The sequence below is a fragment of the Lagopus leucura genome, unplaced genomic scaffold (genome assembly GCF_019238085.1).
Source record: "Lagopus leucura isolate 7727_CA_CO unplaced genomic scaffold, USGS_WTPT01 Super-Scaffold_760, whole genome shotgun sequence".
NCBI lineage: Eukaryota > Metazoa > Chordata > Aves > Galliformes > Phasianidae > Lagopus > Lagopus leucura.
This window is the reverse complement of record NW_024962257.1, coordinates 3,582,043-3,594,982: the sequence shown is the minus strand read 5'-3', so window position 1 is coordinate 3,594,982 and position 12,940 is coordinate 3,582,043. Positions and strand designations below refer to the sequence as shown.

At 37.3% G+C, this 12,940-nt stretch overlaps 1 protein-coding gene across 3 annotated transcripts in view; it reads right to left on the bottom strand.

The window, feature by feature from the left end:
• Window positions 1-12,940, bottom strand: part of SDK1 (sidekick cell adhesion molecule 1) — a 363,622-nt gene that overhangs the window by 219,909 nt on the left and 130,773 nt on the right. The gene's annotated exons all lie outside the window — the stretch shown is intronic.

Below are 12,940 nucleotides of genomic sequence, written 5' to 3'. Positions count from 1 at the left end.
CACCCATAGCCCATCCTGCTCCATGTGGCAAGAAAAGAACTTTTTTTTGGCTTGTCTTGGGTATGTACACACACTTTAGAAACAGAGAAATATAAGGAACTTTCTGGCGCAGTATTACTGCAGACAATTAATGTCCAAATGTGCGATGTATCAGTCCCTAAACAGCCCTTCTCAGCAGATTTTGGAGCTGCTTAGGTACTGTGCCATTTCATTAATCAGTGTTTGCCTGAGGCACAGCACATGAACTTACTTCAATTGCTGCCAGGGTTCCTAGATCACTCTTTGGCTTCCTAGGACATTTTGGAATGATAATTACCCTTCAGTCACTAGCCTAGTTACCAAATCCATTCATACACATCAAAATTTATGCAGTACTCACACTATAGACAGCAGGCAGTCGCTACTGTGTATGTAAATTAAGTCTCCTAAGAACAAGGTGCAGGAAGAGAACATGGCTTGTTAGAGAGAATGAGTGGTGAAGAAGATATGGCTAAGGAGACTGAGTAAACAGCATTTTATCCAATCCTGACTATAAATTATCATTTGTTTAAGGGAATATTTGACAGGAATTCCAAAAATGTCAGATGATTAGAGACAGATGCTACAATTCCTGACTTTAAAGGAAGTCAAGAACACTTACTTTGCACAGTCAGAATATTAGCCAAATATTAACCAAATCTAATATGATTGTACAATAGGAGAGAAACAAGAGGCTATGCTCTACATCTTTAATGTAGCTCTATTAAAATCAAAACCCTTCTCTGATTAAGGGATTAATTTTTAATGGACTCAGACTTCGTGGTTACCACGTACCTCCTTTATGCAAGTTCCATTTATGTGCTCTGCAATGAATGAACGAATAAGCTTCATAAACCTCAAATACCTCAAGCACAACTTAAAGACTCAAAAATGACATTGTTCTGATTTTCAATTTTAATTAAAAACAAATAACAAACTGTTTTTTATTCTTATTTACCCACTCATGCTCTATTGACTCAGAATGCTTGGACACAAGAGTGCAGTTACGATAATCTTCTGGCACCACCAATTATGACTGGATGCAGGGAAGCCGTCAGTACAATGATCTCATGATCACTGATTTTCCTTAAAATCACTTCTTACTATTTTTTATCATAATCTTCAATATTATATGTCCAAATATAAAGTTGCATTTCAGAAACTAGGACAGTTTCTAGAGACCTACATTCTTCAAAATCCAAAGGTGACGCCTGAATTAGCAGTCCAATAAGAGTGGGCAGCTGAGACATTTTAAAGAGTATCAGGAGCCCTAATAAGCATTGTTCCAATTCCAAGGAGAAAGAAATATCCACAGTTATTTAGGTGAAAAAAAAAAAAAAAAACAAACCCACAAAACCTAACACACTTACAGGAGGGGAAAAAACATCCAGATGTTTAAGGGAAAACAATTTTCTTCTCTACATAGCAAACAAACACAAGATGGCTTTTGACACTATGCCTGTATACTTAAAAAGCTCTTTTTGTATGGAATCTCCAGAAACAGCTCTCACTGATGAGTTATGTCACCATAATGTAGCATTTTGATGATGTGTGATAAAAAGTAATCACCCTACTTGATAACACAGTAGGGAAAATAGCTTGAGCAGCACTGAACGGTGGTTCATTTTGAAAAATACTACAGTAAGGGAATTTTATATGGCAAAAAAATTAGTGCTTTTATTTATTTTTATGCACTATTTCTCATAAGTGTTACACTGCTTACCTTCTGGCGTAGGCCAGACGCTATTATTGAATTCACAGACATCAAAATGAATTCAAACACATTGTCTCAGTTTATCTCATGTACTTAACAGTATTTTATACTATTACAGAAACACTACTAGCAAGTGACCGTAGTTCACTCATTTGAAAGATCCTACCAAGACCTGGTATCACATAATATAAATAATAATTACAATTTCTGGAGATTACCTTGAATTACCAAAAAAAATCAGTATACAGCTTTGATGCTGTCAAAATCACCAGCTACACATCACTTCTGATACATACAAAAGTAGTTTATGTTGTTTCTACTTTTTACCCCTTAGGATCATTTGTAATCCTTGAAATCATAACACAGAAGACAGATTTGACTACAGTACTCACCCACACAAGAACAGGGATTTATTACGGGTTCATTCCAAACAACTTCAGTCTTAATGTAATTCACTTCTGCAGCCTAAGATGGACAACCTGGGAGTCTTAACGTCTGTACCATTTCTAATCAAAATGTATTTCATTGATGGACATCAAACTGCCTTGCGAGATGGATTATATGTTTATTTCACAAAAGTCAATATACAGAATAACTACAGGCATAAAAACAGAAAAGGGAAGAGAGAGAGAACATGAATATTTTAATGTGGTCTTTGTTACTTTGGTCTTACTCCAAGGAATTCTATTAAAGGGTCACGTACTAAATGCACCTCTTAAAAACAGATGCAAAATTCTTGCCAGTGTCAAGCACGTTAACCTACCAAACAGCTACCTCAAAGACCATTTAGCTGCTATGCATTCCTGACTGGGAACATCTCTCACGAACTGGTTTTAGTGGCAAAATTTTGCCAATAATATGCAAGAACTGCAGCACTTTGAAGTAATGAAACCCAATGGACCCTTCAACCTTATTCCGTTTATGTTATATCATTATAAAGGCATTATTTTTCTGCAAAACGCTGTTGTAGGCCAAGAAAAAGATGCTGAAAAGATAATAGCACAAAAGCATAGAAATTAAATTACACGTGCCTATGCTATGATTGCTATTGATCCTATTTTACACTGATCCTATTTTATCTCTGACACCAAGTTTTGTGAGACAAGACTGTATCTTGCTTTGAGTGTTCTGTTCTTAGTACCTTCTGCTTAGAACCTCAGACCACTATCCTGCGATGCAGCAATGTCATTGCTTCATTAAATCTGCAGTGAAAGTACATTTTGAAAAATCAGTGATGAAATAAAGAGAAAGTTGACCAATAAACTGTTTCTCTATATTACTATTATTTTTTTTTAATCTGAAAACCTCTGGAAGGTTTTTAGGGCAGTTTATTTTTAGGGTGTTTTATTTGTTCTGTATTGTTTCCATGTTGGGTCTACACTGCAGTTAATACAGAGGTATACAACACTAGTATGTATTTTTCAGAGTTTCAAAATAACAGCTTTTGTGTTCAGACTTCAGAAGATCTTATGGTTCCTCTGCTACTCTTCACATTTCCAGCTGCTTTGACAATGCTGGTTTTTATAACTGGGGAAAAAAAATAGCTAATAAAATTCCAGGTATTGGCTGAAGAGGGATTCAGACAGTACGGGGCTGTCATCTTGGCCTCACGCTGACATGGCGGATCCATCCTTCTTTCTGAAATCAATGTCCTGAGGGAAGTCAAACCACACATTTCCAATTCTGCCTGGCTTTCACGTTCACACTTTAAATTGTAGACACATTTCTTTTTTAAGACAGCATGTGAATCAAGAGCAGGAAAGGACATATATGATCAGAAAGAATTGTCTCACCTCTCATACCTCAATTAATCAAATTTCCATTTTTATATCATGTCCTCAGGTCCCTTTAAAAATGACTGAGCATTTGAAGGTAAAAGCTGCAGTTATTCCAAATGCATGACAACGTTGCAATGGTGAGATCAGTTTCCTGCTGCCAGTGTCATGCAGAATTGTGTTTTGCAGATTAGAGTATGAAGCAATTTGCAATAAAGAATGTATGTGTAGGACATAAAGCAAAATTAGTCTTTAATGTTTTTAATTCCAGACAAATGCTGCAGTAAGGATATGAGATGCATTCACCTACACCACTGTGCCTGCAAAAAGCTCTATTTTTACATGGGTAACGCTAGCAAAGGGTCCAAGATTCGGAAGAATTAAGCTACAAAGAGACAATATAAAGCATTGGTGGTCTCACAGGAAAATCAGCATGTAGGAGAGAACTCAGTCATAGGAAAACGTACCCTCAGACTTTCCCAAATAGCTTTGGAGAATGAAATAAAACCAAATCTGGATACCCTTTTAAACGTGGTCCCTAGTTATTTCAGTTCCTCCAATCTGGACTTTGGAGTTTGAGAAGAAAATGAAAAATAAATGGAAAATCTTTGGATGGAATTAAAATTTTTCAGCCACTGGATGATAAAGTGGAACCATGATAGTACACATAACAGAAAGATATGTTTATATATATGTGATACTGATATTTAAAAATATGTTGAGACATATACTTGGATATTATGCATTTTGTAAAATATAAATACCAGTAAATATCCAAAATACAAATGTTTGGCACATGTAAACTAGATGTCCAACTCACTATTTAAAAGTATATCACATGGCTACATTGCTAATAGCCACCACAAATCACTTTATCTAATGTAATATGTACAGAACAGCATTTTTTTGACGTAACATTTGGAAAATAGTGTGTCATAATGGCTGTACTGCTACTGGATACTGTTTCTGTTCTTAAATCCAAGTAAAAAAGGGAAAAAAATGTTTTCCAGTCATAAGTGTTGTTTGTGATCCAGAGTCTTCTTCCCTCCCTCACCACTCCCATTATCACGTAAACAACTGAGGGGATCCAGTAAATATTTCAGCTGGTTTTAAGGTCGGTTTATGTTTTTGTGCATCTTCTCAGCTCAGCTTAGAACTCAACAAGATTTCTAAACAAGCTCAGCCAGACTCTGGAGAATGCTTACTTAAGAAATAGTAACTGAAATTGATTTGTTTTCCAATGCTATGGTATACCATATATTGCAACTATCATTTTCCTTATGTGAGTTTGGTCTTGCCTGTAATCAGCACACCTCCAGTAATCTTATCACTGTCAATCAGGATGAAAGTATTAACCGGGCTAAAACATATCTTTTTAGACAGACAGAGTTTTGTCAACTCTCTATAGTTTCCTTCTGAATAGTGTTCAGGTATTGGCAGATTTGCTCAATGTGTGAATAATGCATACCAAGAGCAAAGGGGAACACAGACTCAACAGCCAACCAAACTAGTAGGGTCAGGCAAACGGTTTTGAGAAAGCCAAAAAGCAAAAAATATACTAAATAAACATATATTTGGTCCTATTATTTAATAATCACTTCTGAATAAGTTTGTATTATTCTGAATTAGTGGTAAATAAATCACTGGAAGTAGTACAATGTGTTCAGAACTCAGTGGGAAGCTAAAAAATGCTTCCAAGCTGTAACAGCCAGCCTGGCTCATTGCGCTGCTTAAGACCACGATGCATTTGTGGGGAAAGGCTTTAAGGACAGGAAGAAAAGGATTTTCAAGGCTGAAGTAAATATCTGTGGATACGAGAGTACATCCTCCAGAGCTCCTGTTTATGCATTGAGGCATATTTTGTCAGCAGAGAAAAGCACATTAAATAAATGCTTTCCTCTTCTTACTCTACACACAACAATTTTGGAGAAGGGAAAACTGGAGCAACTGGCCGCCATTAATCACCCTTGTGCAGAATATAGATCAAAATAGTTCAAAACATTTGATGAAACTAGACAGGTGTTTTCCTTGCACTAAAGGTTGCTAATGCACATGGAAGGAGTCTATCGCATGACAACAACTGCTGTGTGTGCTGCTAGTTGGGATTTCAGATCTGAGAAAGTAAAACAGAAAAAGAAAACTTAACAGTGAGGCCCTTGCAATCTTTTATTTCAATCAGCCAATCAAAATGCATTCACTGAGTCGAAAGCATAAAGGTGTTGGGAATTGACTTTTCTGTGCATAAATACATGCTATGAGCTTTGAGCAGGAAAAGCAAAAGCACAGAGCATTTCCTCAGCTTTCGCATTGGAAATGACTGCTCCCAAACAATTGATGGCCACAGAGAAAACCTAATTTTTTATTCAAATTGAAGGGAAATAGCAAAGAACTCCAGAGCATAACCGTAATGAAACATAATGCATTATTCAACTAAAGAAAAAAGCAACCTTCATCACATGTGGAATTACATATTCATTTTTCAAGTAAAGCTTTAACATTAAATTTAAGCTGTACCTTCTGTCTCATGAGAGCTCAGAACGATACTCTGCATTATCTGAACCCAAAAGTTCACAATTCTGATGGCAGTTCCCACCAACCCCAACACCTTTCTGAGTACAAGGAAGGAGAAGGAGCGTTTCTCTCTAGTCTGCGTTTGACTGTGAAAATTTAAACATAAAATTAGAAAGCATTTGTGAGACACCATTCCAATCTCCGTACTGCCCAAGCTGCTTCTAGCTCTTCTGCACAAAATCAGATTTTAAACTAGGTCAGAAGACCTAAAAAACAGATGCTTAAATGTTTCTTCTCTAATGGTTTAGGAAGCAGTATCTGAGGAACAGACAACTTTCAAGATTCAGTGACAGCATTTAAAGACTCGATAACTTTTTTCCTGGGGTACTTTTGTGCAAAAGAGAACCAGAGAAAAGCACAGTTAACAAACTCCTAGGTCAGACAATTCTGGTCGTTTCTCACCATGAATTAGGTGAGGCAAACAGGAAAGCAGTTTATGGTAGGAACAGATTCTGAAAAAGCTTTCATCAGCTGCACTAGGAAAAGCTGCTTGAATTTCAAAAAACATTTTTCTCCAACCCCACAGTACCTGCTAACTCTCTAATCTCAAATCTTTAAAATAAAACATCCAAGCAACGGGAGGACGTGCAGTTTGCAGGTAATGATATTTGGACTGTGTGTCGAAGATAGATCAGATTACTGGAGTGTGAATTCACAAAGCATTCAAACTTGGACAGATGAAAAATTAGTTTGCATATTTTATATTACGAATGCATATGAAATACTGAGGTGGCAAAGCTGGTCTTATTGCACAGCGACAGTACTTTCTGTGCACAGAAAGTTCTGGTTAGCTTGTATATACAGTGCAGGATGCCAGTCTTCAAGCACAGAAGGTTAGTTCTGTCACTGAAAAATACAGCAGTATGTCTGCAAAATCAATCTCTGAGCACATACTGTTGGTAACTTTTCTACATTAGAAGCCTAAGAGATGCCAAACACCCACAAGCCCTCTTAAAAGTAATGTCATTAAGCTATATATGTAGATTGCTTTGATAATTACAGGTTTAGTGTGTTAATTACCAATTAGCGCATTTGTTCTTTGGCTTCAAATGATGAACAACAAAAAACTTGGTACATTTCCTACTTTGGATTTCGTATTTGATTGTTAAAATTTTATAAATAGTGAAAAAGTGCTATTATGCCAGAAAATGTTATAAAAGAGACAAAAGTGTGCTTTTCGCTCAATCGTAAAGAGCTATTCAAGTTTTATACCACTATAAATGGAATTGTATCACAGAAGTGTGAAAATTCACTGCTAAGTATAAAAGCTGAAAAGTAAAAACTGTTCTAGCAATCCCATGTCCAGCAAGGAAACAAATAGGAAGAAATATCCTGTGTTTCAGCAGCTGACCTGTCTCTATTTAAAGATAATGTAACGATTTTAATAAATTGAAGACCTCAGTAATGCAACCTCAATAGACCACCTTTAACATTACTAAAAGATAGAAAATCTGAATAAATATCTAAATAAACATTTGCCATTTGATCAATACTTTCAGAAGGCTGACATCGTTCCAGTACAGTAGGAACGTTGGAATCCTCTAAAACAGTCAGCAAGAAACTCCAAAGAATTGTGCTCCTGTGGCTGCACTGAGTCTAGCAAAGACAGAAGCACTTGGGAACTCTTCCACCAAATCCCCTCTCTTTGCTTATCCCTGAAAGTCTTCAAATTGTTTCAAATACAAACAGCAGATGAACATAATTCAGTCCCTCCCGCAGAAAAGTAAACCTTTTCAATTTGGTCAGCTTAAGAAATCTTCAACATCAATGGGTAAAATACTGAGATTTACTGTATCATGAAGTTCCCAAGCAACAATTTCATGCCCACCCATTTATTCTTCTGAAAAGCTCTCCTGTATTAAATGTTAAATTATCTTTCTTGAATTTCAACTACTCTGAGTTTGGACACCTTTCTACTGCTAATTACCATTGTATCTGTGTGGCAAATGGATTTTTAAAGCTTCTTTTAGTCTCTGTCAGAGCAATGTGAAAAGAATGTTGCAAGAAAACATGTATTTTTGCTAATTTGAAGAAAAATCCTTTGTTATGCAACCTCACCTCTAACTCTCCAAACCCCCAAATAATCATAACCTTCTATTCAACAACTGAAATTGACAGGGAAGTATGATGCAAAGTCCAGACACGTTCCCAAATGTGAACACCAGGCAGACACAGATGTAAAGCTTCCTGAAATTCTCCTGCATTCTGCACTGTATTTTCTGAATTCTGAGATGGAAGAGAACATTATAGTATTGGTAAGATTTCCTTTATATATATATTGTTTATAAAGTATTACATATCACACTTTGGGTTTTGTTTAGCAGCAGAATATGATGGAAGATCTGTCATGTGATCATAATAATGCTCTGTAAGTGGTAAAAAAAACCACAAAGAACAGTTTTGCAAAAGGTACCTGCTTTGTATATATTTTTTTCCATTCTGACATTTACCTCAAAAGCTGACAGAACCACAGATATCTATGCATATGTGTAGTAACTGCATCATTTTGTTCCACAGTGAATTCCTGTTGTACCAGTGCCAGAATATTTCAGCTGCTTCTGTTCCCCTAAACTTCTGGGCTGCCAGTGCCTCATTTTAGAGTAATCTAAACTCCCATTTTCCAAAAACTCCATTTTCATCACCATTTGATGACAGACAACTTCACCTTAGGATGCACAGAGAACAGAAGAAAACAGAGAACGCAGTAAAATAGGAAAGAATATTCAAAGCTGAGTTAAAAGGGAAAATCCAGCTCCAAAGCAGGGAACTAAGAAAGCCTTTTTTCTGCTCCATTTCTATGTCCAGGCTGAGCACCCAACTGGATTCTCTGACATATAAAAAGGGCTTCAGTTTCCCTCTCACCAGATAAATTATTGGCCTCTCATATCCACCCATCCATCTTCCCTTCATCATCAACACTTTTTAGAATTCAAGACACCTCTCCCTCTGTCAGCATTCGCTGCAATCAGCCAAGAGCTTCCAGGGGGATTCTGAAGGGCAGGACTAAGTAGTCTCCTCATGACAAAAGAGCATGGAAGTGGGAGAGAGCCAATAGAAACAGCAGACAAAGGGGAAATAGAGAGATGGAGTTATTTTCTTCCCATTATTGTTTCTCAGTCTTCTTTTGAGTGCTAATTCCAGTCTAGCATTCATTGCAAAAGCAAATCAATTTACTCCTTTTTCCAGTTTTAAATACTGTGGATAAAACTATTTCTCCTCATTTAACTTTCTTGACTAAGAGATGCATGAAAGGGAGGTGAAGTGGAAGGCAACGATAGCAGATTATCCTCTTTAACGTTTCTGTCAAGAAACTGTTTTCAGCCGAAATTTATTCTGCACTACTAATTTTTTCAGTTTGTCTGATTATTATTTTTTTTTTAATTTAAAAAACTATTTATATCAACTGCAATGTATGAATAGAACACTGCGCCTTTTCACTCCTGATTTATTTCCTACACAGCCATAGTTGCTAATAGGAACTTAAAACATTTGCCTGCTGGAGATACTTCACAAAATAAACTCATTTCCTGCCAATGTGTGTGGTTTCGGTCACTCAGACCCTTGATTAAGCTTCTATGAGTGACTGCACATGAGATGCCCTGCAGTTTCCAAGCCAGTGTGCCACCAAACCTTCCTGAACACTCCAGTTGCCTTGACTAAATTCCACAAAGAAAATACTGCAGCTGTTTGCGCAATTCATTTTCATATCATTTCCCACCATTGTACCGTACCAATCCTGCTTTATTTCATCATCTGAATATTTCAGTTTCACATATTTTGCTTCCCTACTGAGTTACTTCTGTAATTTCCCCATTTTCCCATTTCTTTTGCTGTACACTGCTTTCATGTTTCAGACTGCTCTGTCAGATTTAAGTCTTCTGAGTCAGTTCAGTCCCCTCTGCACATGTTCTACTCCTGCACTGTTAGATGCTCCTGTTATCACTCTTTTGCATTTCTTCAACCTAGAAATTAGGGATTTTATGACCTACAAGGTAAGTGGTGGCTCTAGGCAGATAACTGAGATCACTGAAGTACCACGGGACAGAGCTCGGGGAACACTGCTAATGAAAATGTTGTGGCCAACAATGCCATCATTCTCTCATTACACGTCGCAGTTTTCACACAGCTTATTACAGTTCACACTGGCAGGTAGATGTGTTCAGCATGAACCACGTTCTGTTTGCTTCGGAGACGTAAGCCCACATGTGCCTGCCACTGACCACAGCTGAGCGTGGAAGGAGACTGGGAACAGGAACAAAATCATAAAGACCGGCTACCAAATAAACAGCAGAGCTAACACGGCGTCTCTGAAGAAGAAGATGGTGATGGCTCCCTGTGCTGCAATCCGCTTTCAAAGTCACAAAAACCCTTTTGAACTCCTTGTATTCCCCTGACTAATGCCATCATTATTTCAACGCTGGCTGTTCCATGAAACAGGTGCTATCTTGTCAAACGAGGCTCTCCTGCTTTCATCATCCCGCAGTTATTCATTGTGGATTGTTACTGCTGACAAGGTTTTGGGTTGCCTGGCTACCAGGTCATGCTGCTAGAGCTGCCGGTGAGCTCTGCGGAACCAAACTTTTGGGTGAGAAGTAAGCGAGGGGAGGGACCATGTGGAACAGAGCTGCTTTATTCCCATCTGTCATCCTGCCCGCAAAAGAAGTTACAAGAGCTTATCTCAGAGGGATGCGGAGCGAGGAGAGATGGAATGCTTCCAGTGCCTGATTAAAATGATTCACTCTATAATAAGCTAACATTTCTCGTTTCATTTCTAAAAGCTTTTCTTCCTCACTACTTACAACAGTCTGCCAGATTCCTAAATAGAAGAGAAAGATTAATCTGAGCTAAATTACCTGATGTGGTTTTAAAATTATTCTGATAGAAATGTAGAACAAAGTTTGTTCAAGGAAGCGCCCAGCTCCTCCTGCAGGGAGAGCTCAGCAAAGAGCAGCACCAGCCACCAGCTCCATCCCAGCTGGGGAATGCTCTCAGTTACCCCACCAGCATGCTTACCTTCACTGCAATCGTGTTTTTGTCCTGAATTTTCTTTATAGCTCCTATGACAGATGGTTTTCACAAATAAATGCTTTTCAGCCACCTGCCTCCCTAAGCTTCCCCAGGAAGTTTTTCTGCAAACGTGATATGTGTACAGAGATTGCTATAGAAGACTTTTTTTTTTTTTTAATGTAAAGTGTTCTTTTTTAGGGCAATAACTGAGTTTTCACTTATAAAGCATCATTCTTCATTCAAGTGCTGGAGACTCATCTCCTTGCCATAGGTTAGGGAGTTTTTTGACAGTACCACATCAGACAGAAAAAAGCCTGGGCCTCACCTGTTAGCTACAAGATATTGACAGTGACAATGACAGAATTAAACTCTGCAGAATTCTGCAATTTCATGCAGAGATCTGTGATTGCACTCCCTAAAACAATTGTTTCTGTTTTTTAGTGAATAGTTCTGACTTCCACCATACAAAGTGTAGATCTCCAAACTTCCCAAGACATACACACCAGAGAAGTTCATCTTAGTCAATGGCACTCACTCTCATGTAGTCAGATAAAAAGGTTTCTCCTAAATAATACACTTCAGCAGCTTGCTCAGGCATATCAGTTGAAATATTGAAGTTGATTGAAACTCTACTCAAGCCTTTAATGTTTTAAGCTAATTTTATATGGGAGCCATCATCTATCATATGCAAGTTTAATGCAAGTTAGACTTAGAAAACAATTTTTTCTTGGCTGATGCCCTGATAATTTTGGGCAGGCAGGTTTTGAAGAAGTCATGAATACCACCTGCTCTTCAGTGGAGCAAACGATGCCTGACCATGTTTTTATAGCTAATCTAGTCCATTAATTAACAACAATCTTCTCCACGCCTCCAAGAAAGTCATTAAACACAGCAATTAAGAAGTGCAGATAAACACTCTTGTCCACATCTGGTGAAAAGAAAGATGCTGAGATATTAATTAAAAAAAAAAAAAGAGAAATAATAATGTGTTTTAACTTCCAACCAAGAAAACAAAACTGTTTTTAAATCCCAGGTATCATAAGGATATTAGATTCACATGAGATTCAAAACAGAGGGGTGTAGGAGGGGAGGGAGGAAGTGAAGGGGTAGAAGGGAGTAAGACATAGAGCAGGCATGAGGTGGAAAGGACAGAAACCAAGAATGAGATGATACGACAAATTAGCTGAAATAGAAGTGATTTTAAATGAATTAATATGACAAAACTATGAGAGACTTAAATGGATTGTTTCACAAGTCTCTGTTCATATTGAACACATAGTTGCTTACAAAGAACTCATTTTATTCTTCTCTTTTTAACAAAATATTTTCTAGCTTTCATTCAAAAAAGAGATGTCAAAATAGAGGTTTGAGTTTATGTGTTTAATACAACTTATCAAGAGTCACATGGAAAGAGATTGACTTCTTCCTCCTTCTGCCATACAGCTGGAAAACTAAAATCTAAGAAGGGAAAGCAGTGATGAAAAACTCTGAAGTGGAGCAGTACATGCTTTCAGAAACGAGCGGAACTGGGGAGCCAGAGTACTTAAGAAAACATAAATATCAACTGACTTAGTGCCCAAAGTCTTAAAGAATTTTTTCAGCATGATCCTGTGATTCGAGTACAGCCAGAAAACTCCCTGAGACCCCAATGGGCAATGCTTATTAGCATGCTGCTTGCAACAATATTTAACATGTATTTTTAATTTAATCCATTACAACCACAAAGGAATAATGTATTAAAGTGATAAGTCTGTGCATTCAGTAAATAAATATCAAAGTGAAAGTCATGAAAGCTTTAAAAGAAAAATCCAGTCAGAAAAGAGAGAAAAAAAAAAAAAAAAAAAAAAAAAAAAAA